This window comes from Acomys minous (genome assembly GCF_964271855.1).
Source record: "Acomys minous genome assembly, chromosome: 15".
NCBI classification, from domain to species: domain Eukaryota; kingdom Metazoa; phylum Chordata; class Mammalia; order Rodentia; family Muridae; genus Acomys; species Acomys minous.
The window spans coordinates 102,147,594-102,168,720 of NC_140497.1; the positions used below are offsets into that span (position 1 = coordinate 102,147,594).

At 49.5% G+C, this 21,127-nt stretch overlaps 1 protein-coding gene across 3 annotated transcripts in view; it reads left to right on the plus strand.

Moving 5' to 3' along the window:
- Positions 1 to 501: 501 nt before the first annotated feature.
- Positions 502 to 21,127, plus strand: part of GATAD2A (GATA zinc finger domain containing 2A) — a 92,000-nt gene continuing 71,374 nt past the window's right edge. The window contains exon 1 of one of the 3 annotated variants that reach the window (XM_084759054.1): positions 502 to 521. The gene's annotated coding sequence lies outside the window, so the exon portion shown is untranslated. Of the gene's footprint in view, positions 522 to 1,563; positions 1,957 to 21,127 lie in introns of those variants that run through there. The other 2 variants (XM_084759058.1, XM_084759055.1) reach the window with 2 other exon arrangements.

Sequence of the window (21,127 nt, forward strand, 5' to 3'; positions counted from 1 at the left end):
CAAGGCTATTCTCAGCTACATAGTAGCAAGTCAGGCTAGCCTGGGATACAGGGGACACATCAAAATACATTTTTGCAGGCGTGGTGGCCCATGCCTTCAATTCCAGCACTTGAAAGGCAAAGGAGAGGGATAGCTCTTTAAGTTTGAGAGGAGCCTACTCTACCCAGTTCTCCTGGGCAGCTAGAAGTACATAGTAAGATCCTGCCCCCAACCCCCCCCCCAAAAAAAAAGGCAGAGGCAGGCGGATCTCTGCAAGTTCCAGGGCACAAACAGGGTGGGCGGGATGGCTCGAAGTGTGAAGGTTCGTGCTATCGAGCCTGAGGCCCTGAGTTTGATCTCTGGGACGCCTTCAAGCTGTCCCTCGGCGTCACACGCTTGTTACAGAGGCATCCACACTGACACCCAATAAATAGAATAAAAATGGACGCGCCCATCGTCCTCCCAACCAAACAGAATAAAACCGAAAGAACTCAGAAGGCAGAGAGAGGCAGGCAGCTATTTGTGCAAGTCGTGAGTTCCAGGTCAGCCGGGGGCGGGGGTGGGGGGTGGGTGGGGGTGGGGACGGGGAGGGGGCTACATAGTGAGGCTTTGTCTCAAAGAGGGAGATAAAAAGTTAAAAGGGTGTGGTGGTGCATGCCTTTAATCCCAGCACTCGGCAGGCAGAGGCAGGCGGATCGCTGTGAGCTGTGAGTTCGAGGCCAGACTGGTCTACAAAGCGAGTCTAGGACAGCCAAGTTAAAAGGCCACACCGAGTAAAGGGGTGAGAGGAAATGTAGGGCCGCCCCAGCCCCACATCTGTGCCCCTGGTGTGGCAGCATGTGATCTGCAGACCTAGGGTGGGGCTTCCACTCGGAAGCGCACGCATCCCAGTAGCATTCAGGGGATTCAGTGATGCTGAACCCCCACTTAGTATCCTCATCCAGGCAACTTCTCAGAAAAGCAGGCGAAGGTCGAGCTCGCCGATGGCGTCCTCAGAACGGAACCAGCGGCGAGCGAACCTGAAAGATTCTCCTCCGAACGGGGAGGGGGCCGCGTCCCGGGACTCTTTTCAGAAGGTGGCCGAGACTCCGCTGGGAAGAGCGTCTGAGCTCCAGGCGCCCCAGGTCTAACTCGGAGGCTGCCGTCAAGGCCCCACGGCCTCCGGTGCATTGTGGGTGGGGCGCCCCTGCTGAGCACGGCGGGGGAACCCTCCGCTCAGCCAAGCTGCTGGCCGCCCGGCGGTCCAGCCGAACCGCCCTCCGGGGTCCCAGCCGGCTACGACTTGACGTGTCCTCCAAGACCGCACCCCTCGCGGCATGGCATTCCCGCCCCAAACCTAAAGCCCAACCCCACGGCGACTCGACTGGCCCTGCCACCCGCTGCGATCTTCCATTGGATGCTTACCTGTCAGTCATCCTGTCCCGATCGCCCCCCTCCCTCGGCCCGCCCCATCCACCGGCGCGAGCCGGAGAGCCAGCCGGCCGGCGCGCTCATTGGCTGCTGGGAACTGTCTGTCCGAAGTCTGGCCACACCCTCCGTGGGGTGCGGATCTTGAGCGCCCCGGCTAGACTTCATTGGCCTGCGGCGCCGCCACTCGGAGGGACGTGCCTCAACCCGGAAGTGTGAGAGGCAAAATCTGCCTAGCAACCGGGGAAGCCGGGCTGTGAAGCGGGCAATTTCAGTGTGAGAAGCAGCGGTGAGACCGAGCGGCGGCTCCGAGCGCGCCGCGGCAGCTCCTTCCGCCCGGGGTCAGCGCCCCGGCGCGCGCACGCGCACCCTCGCTGCCTTGAGCGCTCCCCGCGTCGCCCGCGCAGTCGGTCCGTCGGTCCTCTGTCGTCCTGTCGCCGCCGCCGCCGCCGCCTCAGGCGCCACCCGAGGGAGCCGTCGCCGTGGGACGCGACCAGACCAGACCCGAGCTCTCTGCCCGAGTCCGGCCCGGGGGCCCAGCTGCCGATCGCGCGGAGCCGAGCAACTTCAGTGAGTGCGGGGCAGGCGCCGCTGCCGGGGTCCCCGGCTTCCGGTGCCCCGGGCTCCCCCGGCTTCCGCTTGGCCGGGCTGGTGCGGTTTCCCTACAGGACTCTTTAGGGAACCCTGCGTCTGAAGGTCTCCCCGTCTCTGAGAGCTCCCCTTCTCTGTGGAGGAACCCCGCGTGCCTGAGAGTGCCCCTTTTCTGGGGTACTCCTTCTTTGAGGGCACCCCTTTTTTAGGGGACTTAGTGTCTGAAGGTGCCCTTTCTTTATAGGACCTCACCTCTCTCTGAGGGTGCTCCTTCTCTGGAGAACCCCTGCCCTTCCGAGAGAGTACCCCAGAAAGGGGGACCCTGTATTTCTGAGGGGAACATCAACTTTTCTGAGGATGTAACCTGAGGGACCCTTGTTTATCTACATTTCCCCCCACCCCCACCCTTGCCCGTGAATCCCTACATGTGAGGGGGAACCTCTTTTTCCGAGAACCCTCAACTCTCTCAGGGAGTCTCTCAGAGACATCTACCTTCTGGAGTGGACCCCCATTTCAGACCTCCTGAGTTCCCAAGGGGGGGGAAGCCCCTATTTCTGAAACCTTTACCTCTCAGAGGTACCCTGCCTCTGTAAAGGTCTGCAGTCATTCTCTGAGCCTCCCCCTCCCTCCTTTTCGAGGGTCTCTGGCCTCAGCCCCTCGAATCTGTGAAAGGTGGCATTTTTGTCTGATGAGTGCCCCCTCCCTTCCTTTCTGGGATTCCTTGCCTCAGGAAGGTTCCACTTCCCTTAGGAGACACTTACTTCTGAGGACCTCTTTCTTCTATGGAGGATGTCTGTTGAGGAACCCTTCCCCCCAATATTCATTCTTTCTTAATCTCTCTCTCTCTCTCTCTTTCTTTCTTTTCTTTTCTTTTTTTTTTTGAGAAAGGGTTTCTGTGTGTTACCTTGGCTATCCTACACTCGGGTTGTAGACCAGGCTGGCCTCGAAGTCACTGGGATCTGCCTGCATCTCCCTCCCAAGTGCTGGGATTAAAAGTGTGTGCTGGCGCCACCACCACCACCACCACCACCACCACCACCTGCTCCCCCCCCCCCCCATCTTCTGACAGATACTTCTCTGAAATTCTCTCAATGCTTTTCTGCCCTCATTTTGAGTGACTTCTTTCTTTTTCCAAGTTTCCTCAAATAATCTAAAGTGTTCCTTGGAAGTTTCCCCGACTTTTCTGAGCTGTTCCTAATTTTTTGGCAAGCCATATCCCCCCTTTTCTGGTGGTGTTGGGGTCTCACTGTGTAGCTCTCACTGGTGGCCTTGAACTCATAGAGTTTTGGCTGCAGAGACTCTTGTGAACTGGAATTAAAGGCTGGTGTCGTCATGCCTGAGCTCCCCACATTTAAAAACATTCTTTTTTTTTTATATAATTTATTTATTTTTTACTTTTACGTGCACTGGTGTTTCATGGGCATGTGTGTCTGTGTGAGGGTGTTGGATCCTCTGGAATTGGAATTACAGATAGTTATGAGCTACCATCTGGGTGCTGCGAATTGAAGCTGTGCCCTCTGGAAGAACAGCCTGTGCTCTTACCTGTTGAATCATCTCTCCAGCCCTTTATTCATTTATTTATTATGAGATTCAGTCATGTTACTTTATAGTGTAGGCTGTCCTTGAATTAAGATTTTTTTTCCAGCCAGGCATGGTGGTGCACCTCTTTAGTCTCTGCAGCACCTGGGAGGCACAAAAGATTGTCCTGGCTCAGTCTAGTGAGTACTGAGGTTACGAGCACTGTGCCACCATGAGGGCATACTATTTTTATTTTTCTGGGTGATCTCTAGGTCCCCCTCCTTATCTCTCTTTCCTTCTTTCCTTTTTTTCCTCTGTGTAGCCCTGGCTGCCCTGGAACTTGCTCTGTAGACCAGGCTGGCCTCAAACTCACAGCAATCCTCCTGCCTCTGCCTCTCAGGCGCTGGGACTAAATGCGTGCGCCAACGTGACCTGGTCCTTTCTTTTCTGAGACAGAGTCTCTCCCAGGCTCGTCTGGAACTCACTCTGCTCCCAGGGGAGCTACAAATTCATGGTCATCTTCCTGCCTCAGCCTGATGAGTTACAGCAAAACATCTTCTTCCCTTCATGTCTTTCTAAGTCCTGCGATTTGAGGTTTTTCTTTTCTTTCTTTCTTCTTCTTTTATAAATTGGTTTTTCGAGATAGGGTTTCTTTGTGTAACAGAACTCCTTCTGTAGACCAGGCTGGCCTCGAACTCACAAAGATCCACCTGTCTCTGCTAGGATTAAAGGCATTTGCCACCACTGACCAGCTTGCTATTTATTTATTTATTTATTTATTTATTTAGTTATTTATTTATTTATTTTTGGAGACAAGATCTCTATTATGTAGTCCTGGCTGGCCTGGAACTCACAGAGATCTGCCTGATCTGCCTGTCTCAGACTCTGAAGCACTGAGATTAAAGTCATGGGTCACCATACCCAACTTTCTGTCTTGAGACAGGGTCTTGCCATGGACCTTAGACTGACTGCAGACTTTTGGCAGCTCTCCTGCGTCAGTCTTTTGGGTGCTGGCGTCACCATGTACTGTTACATTCTCCTGTGTCAGAAGACTGTGGGCCTGAGAGACAAGGCAGAAACATTGTCTCCCTATTATCACAAGGTCAAGCCTATGGGACGAACCCACTTCCTGCCCTGTCCCTCAGGCCTCTCTACAGAGAGAGAACCTTCCCTTCCTGAAGAAAAGAGAGGAAAGTGCTCCTTTGCTCTTTCAGGGCTTCCTGCTGCCTTGAGCCCTCTGATTCACCCCTTGATCAAAAGAGGAGCCCCAGGTTGTGGCCTTGGTTTGAAAGGACAAAAGCAGGAAATGGGTCATCCTAGATCTGGAAAAGGTGCGAAGGGGACAAGGGACAGATGGCTCAACTACATTTCTGTTAGTTTTAGGTGACTTCGGCCTGGCCCAAGGGAAGGTTTTCCATGGTGTTTACAAATCTCCTATGTACCTTTTTAGTGGCCTACCCTGGATTCCAAGTTCACTGCAGTAGCTAATTTTATCTGCTTTGCCAAAGGTAGCGCTCTCAGGAGCTCTCAGGAGATGAATGCTGGCATTGAGAGATGGTCCACAGGACAGAATTGAACTCAGTTTGAAATCTGAGTAAGTCCTAACAGCCTGGAGTCCACAGGCTGGTTTCAGGCTGGGAACCCAGAGGGCTGGTCTGAGCAGAGCGCTGACGCGGGTGAGCCTGTGGTTTAGCATTCCAACAAGTTGTGTCCCCCTGATGCAGCTCAACCTGGCCTTCTCTTTCTAATTTGACTTAATGCAGTCTCTCCCTGTTCCTTTCCATCCTGGTCTTGCTTAATTTGAGTCCTTTGTGAAGACTCCTGCCGAGGCTATAATTTGAGTTCTAAATCTGTCGGTGGACCATGTGGACACAAGTTTCAACTCGAGCTATTTTCTTCTGTGGAGAAGCACTTGGAGAGTTTCCTGGGTCCTCAGCTCGTGGGATAGTCAAGCCCAGGCAGGAGGCTGCTGCAGACCTGTTGCTTTTCCATTGCTTCTTACTGGCCATCAGTAGGCACTGGCCTTAGTGAGGAGGAGCTTGGGTTTAGGGCATCCTGGGATGACATGTGCATGCATATTTTTATCACTTGAAATCCAGCACATAGAGTTAGAAAATGAAGTGGTGGCTTTGAAGTAAGAATTGTTTGTTATTTGTTACTGTAACAAAATGGCTGAGTCAGGCTACTTTATAAAGAGGTTTATTAGCCAGGGGGTGGTGGTGCATGCCTTTAATCCCAGCACTTGGGAGGCAGAGGCAGGAGGATCACTGTGAGTTTGAGGCCAGCCTGGTCTACAGGGAGAGTTCCAGGACAGCTAGAGCTGTTTACACAGAGAAACCCTGTCTCGAAAAATAAAAACATTTAAAAAAAGATAGAGAGGTTTATTGGCTGCTGAGATGGTATAGAGTATTGCATGGCAAGAGACAAGGAGCAGGCTATTGCTGTGTGTAACTGTACATATGCACACATGTACTCTTTCTTAATTTTTATCTATCATTATTTTTCTTTCTTTTCTGGACTTGCTTTGTAGACCAGATTGTCCTTGAACTCACATCAATCCACCTTGCTTCTGCCTCCCGAGTGCTGGGATTAAAGGCGTGTGCCGATGTTTATGTATGTATGCATTAAGAGGGAGTTGGCTCCTCTGGAACTGTGGGTACTGGGAAATGGACCTGGGTTCTATGTAAGAGCAGTAAGTGCTCCTAACTGCTGGGCCATCTCTCCAGCTTTTCTCTTAAAAGGTTGCCAGATTAACCAAGGGGGCTTTACCCTGAGGATTAATTTTCGCTAATTCCAAAGCCACCCCTCATATTGGTGATTGGACCCAGTCTCTCATACATGCTAAGCAAGTGCTTTTTACCATTGAACTGAACTGTATCTGCAATCTTTAAAATTTTTAAACATTTTTACCTATTTATTTTATGTGTAGTGTGTTTTGCCTGCATGTAAGTCTGTGCACCACATTCATACAGTGTCAAAAGAGGGTGCTGAATTCCTAGAACTGGACTTATAGGTGGTTGTGAGCTAGGAATTGAACCTAGGTCCTCTAAAAGAGCAGCCAGTGTTCTTAACTACTGAGCCATCTCTCTAGCCCTCCCAGCCCAATTTTTTCATTGTGAGCCAATATCTTGAAATGTTGTCTAGTATGACTTTGAACTCACTGTAGCTCAGGAAGGCCTTTTTTTTTTTTTTAAGATTTATTTATTTATTTATTTAGTATACAAAGTGTTCTGCCTGCATGTGAGCCAGAAGGCCAGAAGAGAGCACCAGATCTCATTATAGATGGTTGTGAGCCACCCTGTGGTTGCTGGGAATTGAACTCAGGACCTTTGGAAAAACAGCCAGTACTCTTAAACTCTGAGCTATCTCTCCAGCCCTGCTCAGGAAGGTCTTGATCTTGGAATCTTTGCAACTGATATCACAGGCTTGTACCATTAGCATAGCAGATAGCATGGTTAAATTTCCACCCTCTTTTTTTGTGGGGGAAGGGCATGGTTGAGACAAGGTCTCAGATCGCCTCTGGAGTCACACTTGCTATATAACCAAGACCGGCCTCGAACTGCCAATCCTCTTGCCTCCCATCTTTCCAGTACTAGGATGAGGGACCACCACACTTGGCTTTTAATCTAGTAGTAACAGCACAGCCATGATCTCTGTGGGAGGGTGGGGTACTTAGACCACATCTATACCATTGCACACCAACACCTCCTTTCTGGAGGCTTTCCCTTTGATGCTTTTTTCTTTTTCGAAACAAGGTTTCTCTGTGTAGGTTTGGCTGTCCTGGATTCTCTTTGTAGGTCGGTCTTGGACTCAGAGAGATCCCCCTGCCTCTGCCTCCCTGAGTGCTGGGATTAAAAGGTGTGTGCTACCGCACGGGCCATCCCACTCTAATGGAGGCATTTTCTCAACTGAGCCACCGCACCCAGCTGCCTTTGATACTTTAAGGGAGATGTTTTTCCTAGTTGTGTGGCTTACCAAGTTATAACACAAAACTAGCACGCTACTAAATATTGTACTGCACACTGCTGTGAACAGAGGTGAAGATGCCTGCGCCCAGGAGGTGCTTGGTAACGTGAGGCGAGGAGTGAACTTGAGGTAATGGACGGGATGGTTAGCACAAGTTGCTTATGAGGTTGAGGCCCTGGTCAGGGCTCCCAGACCAGAAGGGGCTTGATATTTTGCCACGGCTAAATATCATCACACAGAAGCAAACGCTGGAAGGTTTTCAGTTTTCTGTGTTCTGTAACCAGGTGTGAGAATGACTTGCTATGTGTTTGCTTTGGCCTTGGCATCTCCCTCCGTCCAATGGGGTGATGTGTGAGTGAAGGGCAAGTAGAGAGATGCATAGCTAATTAGACCGGAGGCGAAATAGAAGATTATCATGAACTTGAAGAATTGTGGGAAGCCAAAAAGTAGGTGAGCTGTAATCTTAAAGCCAAGTATAGGACGCAGAGCAGTTACCTTGTGAGCTTCAGAATCTTGAAAAATGAACCTTTGTCCTGGCAATGGATCAGATTTGGGAACAAAAGACTGGGAAAGTGTAGTACAAAGGCATTTGACTACACACAATAACAGTACTTTGAGAAAGCCAGCGTGTGGCTTAGTGCCACAAGGAGATCGGAATTCACCTGGGCCCCAGGGCCCAACAACTCTAGAGAGTTGTGGGGATGCTAACTCTGCCTCTGGGGCTGAGAGGAGTCTGTGGCAAGGTGGACAGGACACTTGTGTCTTCACCTCTGCTTTTTGGGATAGGTATTTCTATGCAGTTATGGCTGTCCTGGTACTCACTGTGTAGCCTAGACTGGCCTCAGACTCATGGTCTAACTTCTGCCTCGTGAGGGCCAAGATTACAGGCATGTGCCTCCATGCCCACATAGGATACTCTTTATTTTTTCTTAGTAATTAGCGAAAGCCCTATAATCACGGTGGGTGAATAGTGTGGCAACAGATGGATAAAACCCAGGGGGGAGTAATGAGTGGAAATCTGAACCAGGCCTTCCTATGTTGGAAGAAAGTCAGTCTTTTATAGCCCAGGCCGGGTTTAAACTCCACACCTAGCCAAGCATGGCTTTCCTCACTGATCCTTCTGCCTCTACTTCCTTAATGCTGGAATTACAGAAGTCTACCCTGTGTGCTTAGGGACTTTTTTCCCCAGCAATGTCTCACATAAAATTAGGCTTGTCTGTCATCTATCTATTTAAACAAGGCATTAATCTATAGAGCTGGTCGGCCTTGAATTTGCAATAATCAACCTACCTCTGCCTCACAAATGCTGGGATTAAAGATGGTGTTACCATGCCTGGCTTGATTTCTGGCTTTTAAGCTCCTTCCCTCTCGCACACCCTGTTTCTCTTTGTAGCCCTGGCTGTTCTGGAACTCAATCTGTAAACTAGGCTGGCCTTGAGCTCACAGGGATCTGCCTGCCTCTGCCTCCCGACACACTGGGCATCTTTAACCTGGGTTCTGGGGCTACAAGACAGTGATTTATTGTGTCACCCGGGTTGACAACATGTGACAATTCTGACTTAGTTTCTTGAGTGCTGGGACTATAGACATGAGTCAGCTTTGTTGTTGTTTTTGTTTCTTGTTACAGGGTTTCCCTGTGTAGCCTTGGCTGTCTTAGACTTGCTTTGTAGACCAGGCTGGCCTCGAACTCACAGCGATCCACCTGCCTCTGCCTCCTGAGTGCTGGCCTTAAAGGCATGCGCCACCATGCCTGAGCTAGCTTATTATTTTTATTTATTTAATTAAAACATCTTACATTTATTTATTTGTGTGTGTGTGTGTGTGTGTGTGTGTGTGTGTGTGTGTGTATGTGTGTGTATGTGTGTGTATGTGTATAAATAAGCAATTTAGGAGACTGGGATTTACTCTCCCCCTGAAATTACACTATCTCTTGAGTCACAGATGTTGCTGGTGGCTGGTGGCGCCTTCACCACGTCCAAACTCTTTTTTTTCCATTTGAAGGAACTTTACAGCAATAAAAAGCCTTGAGTAGTTAGAAACAGTATTGATCTAGGTACTTTTATACAGCCGTAATGTAACGTGGTTATCAGTTGGTGGGCAGTACTGAAACAAATGTGGGTACAAGCATTGCGCCTGTCCAGCTCTGGCCTAGGAAGTGTTGGTTTATGTAACTGAAATAGCCAGGGAAGTCAGGGTTTCCTTCCTGCTGGAGACAGTACTGGGGCATTTGTTCCCTCTGGGGTGTTGAGGATAAAAAATAAGCAGCCTCTTTGGGAACTGTCTGAATGAATGGAGGCGTTATTTGTACTGTCCAGTGTTCTGGCTTGCTCCTGTTTGCATCCCTACCCTTGGTGTATGGTGGTGTATCACTGAGTGTGGATAAACTTCTGTAAACTGGCCTGTCAAGGGTGTGTGAGTACTTAAGGAAGAGTTCTAGCCATGCATGAACTGAACGCCAATAATCCCAGCACTTGGGAGGCTGAGGCAGGCGGACTGTACACCCAGCCTTGGCGATTCAGTGAGACTTCTCACTCTCTCCCCCCACAGAAGAGCCCTGCTTATGGCGGGTTTTTCTGTGTGGCTATCAGTAACATGGATTTATTTATTTATTTATTTATATTACATACATTTATTTTTGGGAGGGCATGTGGTTAGAGAACATCTTTTCCCGTGACTTACATCCTTCTACCATATGGGTCCCAGGGATTGACCTTAGGTTGTCAAGTGAATAGTGTTGTCATTCATTTGTTGAGGTTCTAAGGATGAGAACCTAGCCTCTCAGTCTCACTAGGCAAGTACTCTTACCACTGAACTACATCTCCAGTACCATTTAAAATATCATTTAAAATTATATTTATTGATTGATTGGTTAATTGATACAGGGTCTCATTGTATAGCCTTAGCTGGCCTGGTACTCACAGAAATCTACCTGTGTCGGCTTCTGGAGTGGTGTGTGCCACCGGGTGTGGTACCACACACTGTTAACCCCAGAACTTGGGAGGCAGAGGTAGGCAGAGCTCTGAGAGGTCAACCTGGTGGTCTATGGAGTGAGCCTCCAAAAAAAAAAAAAAAGCATATAGTACCACACCTGGCCGCTGCTGCTATTCATCCATTTATTTGTTTGTTTTTGTTTTTATGAGATATGGTTTTTCTGTGTAGCCTTGGTTGTCCTGGACTCGCTTTGTAGAACAAGCTGGCTTTGATGCCCCCTGGCCCCCCCCCCCAAAAAAAAAAGCTGGCTTCAAACTCACAGCAATCAGCCTGCCTGTGCTTCCTAGTACTAGGATTAAAGGTGTGTGTCACCACGCCTGGTGGCTGCCTTCTTATTGGTAGTATTGTGGTTCTGGGGATCAAATCTTGGCTTTGTGATGTTTATTAATTATTTAAAATACATTTTATGTGTATGGGTTGTATTAAGGTTCTCTAGAGTAACAAAATATAGAATGAATCTGTCTGTCTGTCTGTCTGTCTATCTATCTCCAGAGAGAGAAAAGGGGTTTATTGGAATGACATAGGCTGCAATGCCTAGCTGTGAGTGGAGAGTCCACGCAGCCAGGAGCTGCTCCGTCTTCAGGCTGACGTCTCAGCTGGAGTCCTGAAGAAGTAGGCTCTCACGTCAGGGAGGACGGACAGGCTAGCAAGGCAGGGGAAGCAGGCAAAGAGCAAAGGCTTCCTCCTTCCGCGTCCACGTACAGATTTCCAGCAGAAGGTGTGGTCCAGATGAAAGGCAGGTCTTCCTGCTTAAAGATCTGGGTCAAAGGCCTGTGTCTTCCATGTTCAAAGGTCCTGACTAGAAGTGGACTCACCCACTTCAAACTGTGGGGGTAGGGGCTGTAGTGGTGAAATCTCTCACAGGTGTGCCCTTCATTTTTGGGTTGTAGTTCATTTCAAATGTAGTCAGGTTGACAGCCAAGAAAAGTCATCACATGGGTGTTTGGCATTTTTGTATGTCTCTGCACCGCATGTGTTTGCGGTGCCTAAGCAGGCCAGAAGAGGGTTGGGGATCCCATAGAAGTAGGATTACAGATGGTTGTGAGCTGCTGTGTGAGTGCTGGGACTTGAACCTCGGTCCTCTGTGACAGTAGCCAATGCTCTTCACCACTGAGCCATCAACTCCCGCCTCATGAATGCATTACCAATTTGTTGCATTTGTTTATTTATGTACTTATTCATTGTGTATATGTGTGGGTGTTCAGCGCAAGCCATGGCATGTGTGGAGGGCAGAAGCTGAAAGTCAGCAGTTGGCCCTTTTCTGCCCTGTGGGCCCAGGGGTTGAGCTCTGAGCATTAGGCTTGGGGCAGCAAGTACCTTTACCCCCTGAGCCATCTTGCCATCCCTTCTGCCTTTAAAAAGTAATTAGAACGGGGCGGTGGTGGCGCACGCCTTTAATCCCAGGCGGATTGCTGTGAGCTCAAGGCCAGCCTGGTCTACAGAGGACAGCCAAGGCTACACAGAGAAACCCTGTCATGAAAAATCAAAAGAAAATAAAAGAAATTGGAAGTTTACTGTTTGATGTAATTTCTCATGCCAGCAAAAAAAACAAAAACAAACAAACAAACAAAAAACCCAAAACAAAACAAAAAAAGACCTCAGCAATGATTGCCTGCCTGAAGCGAGTGCTGGGTCTCTCTGGCCTGGAAGTGAGCAGAACGGCTGCTCTTACTGAGCTGCCTGCCCAGGTCCAGGCGAGGAGACAAGCCTGAACGCCAGGGGCTTCCCTGGAGGATGCCCCTTCTTGCTGCAGCCAGTTTCTGGGAGGTTTCGAAGTGAAACTTCACCACTCCTCTAACTTCCTCACCTAGCTTCTATTTCTTCCCTGGAAACAGAGGCCAGGAGGTTCTGTGGCATTTGAGAGGCTTATGATGGCTGTTGGCAGTAGCTGATCCATGGCCATTGGCCGAAAAACAGGAGAGTCTCGGATGGTCCCTGAGAGCAGAATGCTCAGTTCCTTGAGGCTCTGGCAACCACCATGCTGTGTGTTCTAAGTTTTATGTTTTTGTTTTTGTTTGGTTTTTTGAGACAGGGTTTCTCTGTGTAGCCTTGGCTGTCCTGGACCCGCTTTGTAGATCAGGCTGGCCTTGAACTCACAGCGATCCACCTGCCTCTGCCTCCAGAGTGCTGGGATTATAGGTGTGTGCCACCACGCCCGGCTATTGTTCTAAGTTTTATGGCATGTCTTTTACACAGAGGTAACAGCTTTTTTTGTTTTGTTTTTGTTTTTGTTTTTTCCAGACAGAGTTTCTCTGTGTTAGCTTTGCCTGTCCTGGACTCACTTTGTAGACCAGGCCATCCTTGAACTAACAGCCATCTGCCTGCCTCGGTCTCCTGAGTGCTGGGAATAAAGGCGTGCGCCACCACGCCTGGCTTTGTTATTGTTTTTTTGTTTTTGGTGCTGAATGTGGAAACCAGAGACCAGTTCGTTTTAGGCAAGCCCCCAGATACACAGCTACTTTCCTTTCTGCACTTCCCACTTGCTTTGATAGTTTTTGACAGCCCTTGCTGTTCCAGGCTGCATAGAGCTCCATCTTTCTGTCCCTGCCTACTTTTGGCTACAGAATTTCAAGATCTTCCTTTGTTGCATAGGTTGGTCTCCAGACCCTGGGCTCAAAGATGTCTCCACTGTGTGTTTCTCACGTAGCGGGGACTGTAGGACCAGCTGCTTGTTGTTATGGTTTGTTTGTATCTTCTGAACTCTGGCTGTATAGCCTAGGCCAATTTGGAATCCAGGGACCCTTGAGTGTCCCTGCCATTACAGACAGTACCGCCATCCTGGCTGTCCTCAGTGCTCACAGCCTTTCTCTCTCACCCCTGCTGTTCTGGAATTAGAGTGCTCACCGCCCTACCCAGTTGGATGAAGAAAAGAATTCAGGGCAGGAGAGATGGTCTAGTGCTTAAGATTGCTCCCTGCTCTTCCAGAGGAGTCAAGTTCAGTTCCTACGACTCCCATTGCTTACAACCACCTATAGCCACAGCCCCAGGGGACCCAACACCTCTTCTGGCCCCATTGGGAACCTGCAGACACGGATAGACATCTTACACGTCTTATAAACAAAAATACCTTTTTGTTTTGTTTTGTTTTTTAAGACAGGGCTTTTCTGTGTAGCCCTGGCAAGGCCTCAAATTCAGAGTTTTGCCTACCTCTGCTTCCTGAGTGCTGGGATTACAGGCGTGTACCACTGTCTAGCATAAAAATAAATCTTAAAAAAAATTAGCCGGGCCTGGTGGTGCACGCTTTTAATCCCAGTACTTGGGAGGCAGAGGCAGGCAGATTGATGTGAGTTCAAGGCTAGCCTGGTCTACAAAGCAAGTCTAGGACAGCCAGGCCTACACAGAGAAACCTGTCTCAAAAAGCCAGGAAAAAAAATTCAGACAAAGAAATACTAGGCCTTTCTTTCTTTTTCTTTCATTCTTTCTTGCTCTTTCTCTTTTGACACAGGATCTCTGGCCCAAACTCACTATGGAGTCCAGGGTGACCTTTTTTTTTTTTTTTTTGGTTTTTCGAGACAGGGTTTCTCTGTGTTAGCCTTGGCTGTCCTAGTCTCACTTTGTAGACCAGGCTGGCCTTGAACTCACAGCGATCCGCCCGCCTCTGCCTCCCGACTGCTGGGATTAAAGGCGTGCGCCACCACGCCCGGCTCCCAGGGTGACCTTGAACTCCTGATCTTCTTGCCTGCACCTCAGTGCTGCATGATAGGGATATGATACTTGACCAAGTTTGTGTGTCTTGGATAGAACCCGGAGTGTGTGCACGCTAGTTGAAGGCCCTACAACCTGAGCCCCTTGACTCTTGCGGACTGTAAAGTTAGGAATGCATATGCCCCCCTCTTTTATCTGACTAGGAAGGTGCCATTTTGACATTGCTGTACTGGGGTGAGGCTTGATGTTAATCCTCTCAGGTCAATGATTGGACAAGTGTTTATCCTTAAATATGGGTTGTGTGTCAGGGCTGAGGTCAGAGAGTAGCTGGGTTCTCAGAGAACAGAAGTGGGGTGTGTAAAGGGCGGTAGGAAGAGGGCGCTAAGGAGAGTTCCTGCTACTCCTGTTCCCCTCCCACTCACACACTGAGTTGGGAGGTTGGGGACAGCTTGGAAGTTGCCATAGACGAATAGTGCCACTGTGCTGTGGCTAGCTCTCACCTCTGGGCTCCCGCTGCTCCTGAGAAGTGGTTACTGGCCTCTCCTTATTTTTTGCTCTTGTGCCCCAATTTGAGCACAGAAAACCAGTTCCTGCTCTCCTTTTTTTTAAATCATAAGCTTCTTTGTGAGAGGGCCTGGCTGCTGTACCCACAAACTCAGAGACCCCAAAGGGCAAGGTGGCCAGCCAGAGCACTGGTGTCCTGTTGTACTGTCACCAGGTGACCTTCAGGGACGTGCTTTTGAGGGGCTGCCAGGGAGGTGTGGGGAGAATTAAGAGGCAGACATAGGCAGTGCCTCTCAGAGTGTGGCAGTGTGGAGCTGGTTCCTTCCTTCCTTCCACATGTATGTTCTGGGATAGACCCAGGCCCTTCTGTCTCACTCATGAAGGCATTCGTGCCTTTGTGCTGCATGAACGGACTGTTGGAAGCCATGCTGGAGTGTGGATAGTGCCTTCTGCTACCCTGTGACCTTAGGAAACGTGCCTAATTATAAATGGCCTAGTCTCTGCCACTGTGTTCCAGGCAGATCAGATGGTTTCTGCTTTTTTCAGGCAAGCTGCTCTGCTCTGTTTCTGCAGCTTAGTTCTGCTTACTCTGGCAAGGAGGGTCCTAGAGAATCTGCTCAGTTTCAGGGACTTCCTTGAAGTTGTTTTGAGTTCTTTATTTTCCTGTTTAAGGAGCTTTGCTGCTGGATAGAATGTTTAAATCTCAGAGGAGAGGAGGGGAGGGAACTGAGACAGCATCTGTGCTGGGCTGCAGGCTAGGTGTTTGCCACACGGACTTGCAGAAGCATAATAGGGTGAATGTTGCTGCTGCATGTGCCCTTGGAGAGACTTCACTTCAAGAGTGAGAGCAACCCTGGTCTGACTCGCTGAGGGTCAGGGATGGGGCTGGACCAGAAAGTACAGACAGCGCTGCAGCAGGGAAGGGGAGATGAGAAAGGCCTATGTAGTCAGAGGCTGGGTATTCTAAGAGTGTGGGCAATGAGGTTTTTGACTTCCTTTCAAGTCAGTGATGGAACTCAACATCCTGGCATAGAAAAGCCCAAAGTAGCTGCTGGTGGCGCACACCTTTTATCCCAGCACCCAGGAGGCAGAGGCAGGCAGATCTCTGAGTTCAAGGCCAGCCTGGTCTACAGAGTATGTTCCAGGACAGCCTGGGCATAAGAGTGAGACTCTGTCCCTAAAACAAGTAAAAATAATCAGGAAGTCAAATTAAATAGATTGAATTTAGCCCTGTCAGACATCTAGGTTTCTTGTAAGGATCTGAAATCCTTACAAGGATTTATCCTGGAGTGCTGCTGGACTTTCTAGGGGGTGAGAGTTGAGGTGGGCAGGCTCTTACCCAGTATCCCAAGCTGTCCTGGAATTCATGCCACCAACACCCAGATATTTGACTTCATATTTAAGTCTTTAAATCCTCTGTTGGTGGTTGCTTTCCTTTCTTTTTTTTTCTTTGAGACAGGTCTGGCTGTGAGCTGGGGTTTGCCACAGACTTGTAAATTCAGCCTTCTGAATTCTTGGTTTGTACATGTGTGCCGCCATACCCAGTGAGGGCTCACTCTTGACATACGTGAAGTTATTCCCCCTGCCCCATTGTATTAGAAATGGAATCTGGGGTCTAGTGCATACTAAGCGAAGCACCCTGCCTCTGAACTAGTTCCCAGCTCTCCTTTTACTTGATTGAGTCACCAGGTTCAAGACTGGCCTTGAACTCCTGTAGCCTAGGCAGTCCTGTCTCAGCCACAGAGTCAATGGGGTCCCCGGCCTGTGCCAGTAGGCCTTCTTGTCTCATGCTGGAGCATGCTGCCGTGTGGAGCTGCTTTGCAGGCACGGAGGCATGGTTGTGTAACCGTGAAGGAGAACGTAAGTGTTCCGTGAGTGTGGGGCTTCTCGTCCTAGGAGGGGAGCACTGGGCATGGTGTGTGTTCTCTGTTCTGGGTAAGGTTGAACATCTGCTGTTGAGCAGCTAGGGGAGGGATGTGAACTGATGGGAAGGTTTGGAAACTTGGTTTCCTTAATCTGTTTCCCAGGGATGTTTATTGGCTATCAGGGTCCATCAGGAGACCGAGCCTTCTCTGAGCATGAACATGCTTCCTGAGGTGCTGGTAGCTAGACTAGACCTCTCTCCTTTTTCCCCTTCTTCCTTTCCTCCCTCCCTCCCTTCCTTTTTCTCTCTTCCCAACCTGGGTGTACTTTTTGTTTTGTTTTGTGGGACAGGCTCTCTCTACCTCCAACTGGCCCCAGTTTTAAGTAGTCCTCTTTCCTCTGCCTCCTGAGTGCTGGGGAGTTAGGCCTGCGTCACCACACTTGCCTTCTTTATTCCTTTAGAGATTTTTCTGAAGAAACAAGTGGGGGCCTTGCAGCACTGTTTGATAACAGTAATCTCAAAATTGGTCAAAGCCTACAGAGTCAGTTCTGCTTTGCTTGGGAACCTACATAGACACTTCATTATGCGTTTTTGCTTGTTTGTTTTTTGTGTTTTGTTTTTGAGACAGGGTCTCATTGTAGCCATGACTGTGAGTCCAGTACAACCAAGGCTACACAGATAGACCCTGTCTATAAAAAACAAACAAACAAACAAAAAAACCCCTCAAAAACCAAAACCAAACAAAAACCCTTACTATGGAGATTGGAGAGATGGCTCAGCAGTTAAGAGTCACTGTCTGGAGCCTGGCGTGGTAGCACATGCCTGTAAACTCAGAACTCAGGGAGGCAGAGGCAGGTGCAGTGAGTTCCAGGTTAGCCTGGTCTACAAAGTGAGTCCAGGACAGTCAGGGCTATACAGAGAGACCCTGTCTTGAAGAACCAAAAAAAAAAAAAGTTACTATCTGACAATCTGTAACTCCAGTTTCAGGAGATCCAATACCCTCACACAGACACACATGCAGGCAAACAACAGTGCACATTAAATAAAATAAGATTTAAAAAAAAAAAAAAAGCATTTCCAGAGGATCCAAGTGTGGTTCCTGGAACCACATGACTGCCCACAGTTGTCTGCTCGCAGTTCCAGGGGAGCCCTTGCTGTCTTAGGCAGGGTCACAGTTGCTGTGAGGAAATACCATGACCAAAGCAAGTTGGCGGGGAGGGTTTATTTGGCTTATACTTCCACACACTGTTATCATTGATGGAAGCCAGGACCGGAACTCAAACAGGCAGAAACCTGGAGGAGGAGGGTGCTGCTTACTGGCTTGCTTCTCATGGCTTGCTCAGCATGCTTTCTTCCTTCCTTCCTTCCTTCCTTCCTTCCTTCCTTCCTTCCTTCCTTTTCTTTCTTTCTTTTTTTGAGACAGGGTTTCCCTGTGTAGCCCTGGCTATCCTAGACTTGCTTTGTAGACCAGGCTGGCCTCGAACTCACAGTGATCTGCGTGCTTCTGCCTCCTGAGTGCTGGGATTAAAGGTGAGTGCCACCACGCCCGGCCTTAGCATGCTTTCTTATAGAACCCAGGACGGCCAGCCCAGGGATGGCACCACCACAGTGAGCTGAGGCCTCCTCCTTCAATCTAAGCCCAATCTTACGAAGGCCTTTTCTCAGCCTGAGTTTCCCTCCACTCAGATGAACCCAGCTTGTGTTGCGTTGACATAAAAGTAGGCAGCACATATACCCTCTTTTGGCTCCTACACATGTGACGCCCTTTTATACATGCCAGCAAATCCTCATACACATAAAATAAGAAATGAAAAGTTCCAGGATTATGGGTGTGTGTTACTACACCCAGCTAGCCTCAGACTCCTGAGTTTATTTATTATGCTGGGGTTGGACACCCTGAGTTCTATCTCCTCCCTTCAGACTCCTGAGTTTAAATGATCTCCCCTCCTCTTGAGCAGCTGGGTCTGCACTCATGTACTGTCACGCCTGCTGTCAGTCTTGTGTTCATTGTGTTGGTCCTAGGGATAGAACCCAGTTCTTCATCCATGCCCAGCGTGAGTTCTACTCTACTAATGAGCAACAGCAACAGCCTGCCCCCTCCCCCACACAGAGGAGCCCTTTTTTCTCCTACCATGTGGGGTCCTGGGTTTGAACCCAGCTTGTTAGTAAGCATCTTTACTCACTGAGGGCCCGCCCCCCCCCCCCCCCCCCAGCTTGAAGCTGACTGTCTCATCCCTTTCCCAGGTGTTTTGTTACAGCTGGCTCCAACCTGCCGCTCTGCTTTCTGGGTGCCTGGAGTGCTCTCCATGATTCCTCTGTTAGGAGCTTCCTCAAGCGTCACATCCTGAGAGAGGGGCTTAGCTCTTCTTCTGGGACCCCTCAACCTGCCTGCCTTTCATTTCGTTCTCCTTTCTCTTCCTTTCTCCTTCCCTCCCCTCATACCATGATGCCACATCCTGCATGCCTTGGTTCTGAAAACCTGAGTGGGGCGGTGAGAGAATGAGGAAAGAACAGACACTCGTGTGGAGGAGCTGGGATCAGGTGGGCTGTGCTTGCTCTGACAGAGGCCGTCTGCCATACAGCAACCTGGCGCCTCAGGGTGTTGATTATGCACGGCACAGGGGTGGAGTCAGCTGCTCTGGGTAGGAGGTTCTGTAGGGGAGCAGTCTCCTATTGCATCCTGGAGGAGGAAGCTGTGGTGACCAGTTTTTTTTTTGCACACACTGCCAACATTTGAACTGGATCCAGAGGAAGGCTTTGCCATGCCTCCGAACCTCACCCTGGGAAAAGGCTTTGCCGATTCCTATGGGTCTGAGGCACTGGGTCCTTCATGTGCCCACCCCACAACACACATTCACTGAGGGCTTCATCCACTGCTTACCCACTCACCCAGGACTTCCTCAGCTCACTGGGAACAGGGCCCCGGGCTTCCACGTGAACAGCAACCCCTCTAGCACTAGCCTAGCTTTAGCTTTCTTTTCACTTTGAAACAGTCTGTTTAAATGCCAGACTTTTGGGAAAAGGAATTTCTTGGGGAACCTGACACTGTCTAAGTTCCCCAAACTGGCCTTGAACTCACTTGGTAGGCTAGACGGCCTCAGCCTCTCTGGTATCAGGTTGGCTGGCTTGTGTCCCCAGGCTGGGTGGCTCTTTGGTTTTTCTTTTCTGCTGCTTGGAACCAAGCGCCGTGAGCTTGCTAGTCACTGCTGATCTCTTGAGCTGCAGCTGAGTCTAGAGTCTTCCCTTTCTTTCTTCCTCTTTTCGGTTTTTTGAGAGTGGATCTCATGCAATTCAAGGTGGTCATGGACTCCTGATCCTAACGCCTCTGCTTCCTGCGTGCTGCATGGATGATGTGTCTGTCCGGCTGACTTCGGTGTTTCCTGTTCTGTGAACTCAGGTCGTTATGTCTTTCTGTCTCACTCTCTGTCGGCTTCTAGAGTATGTGCCTGCTGCCTCACCTGTCATGCTCTTGGGACTGGTGTTCTTCTAGATTTTGCCCAACAGTTAGGAATGCATTTTAAGTTTTGTTCACCAGAAACTTGAAAGGAACTTTCGAATAGAGAAGTGCCGTGTCCAGCGGGGCACACTGCACAGCTCCGGCGCTCTGCATTCGCTGAAGGTCCTGGGACCAACCCCAGCCTCTGCTGTAAAAGGAGACCCAACATGGAATTTAGCCCTAACTTTTTTTTTTTTGCTTCTCTTCTTCAGTACCTTCAGTGTGTAGGAACAGGCTCAGATGTTAGTTTACTTAATAGTGCGTTTAAAAGATAATTAGACTATTTTTTACAGAGGTTGGTGTGTAAGGAGGCCTGACTATTATTAGCAAGGGTCTTTTCCCCTCTCCTCTCCCCCCCCCCCCCTCTCTCTTTGTCTTCCTCTTCCCTGGGGTTTTGGGCATGCTGGGCAAGGACTCCACTGTTGAGCTACAGCCCCTGCTAGAGAAGTGTTTTGAAAGTGTTTCAGTAACAGCTTGTTCTTAGAGCAGAGGAAAACACAACATGGCTGGTAATTAGGGTGTCTGCAGCATGGACAGTGGTGTGAGCAGCGGATTGCCTCATGTTTCATAAAAGCCAGCCCAAGGCATCGGGGCAGGGCGGGTTCCACCGAAGCAGCTGACCAAAGGCCTGCACCTACTGTCACTTCATCATTTGTGCCCCTGGCTCCGTTCCTGTCACAGTAGGAAACCCTGTAGTGGTTCACCTTTGCTCTCCACCCAGTACTTTCTCAGCTGGAAAAGTTGACACTGCCCTCTGCAGCAGCCCACCTGTCACCAGGCCACATGGCTGTGTCATTAGTATGACACAGCTGATGCCTCCTTCTTTAAGCAGGACTGTTTGTCACCTTGGTGACTCACAAAGGGCTCAACAGCTCAGACTCTGAAATTCTTACCTTGGCCTGGAGTTTCAAGGTTCCCACTTGACCACAATTGGTACTGTTCATGGCTAATTAAGTTGGCATTAATAGGAACCAGGTGAGGTACGTGAGGTAACATTTTGCTTGTTTTGCTGTAATGCACACCATCTGATTAATCACTGTGGTACCAGCCGCTCTTAGAGAGCAACAGTGCTGTGTGCAGCAGAGGCCCTGGATACTGCCTACCCATCCTCGCACAGAGATGGAGCAGGAGGTCTCTGAGCTACAGCTGGTCAAGTTTGAGAGATT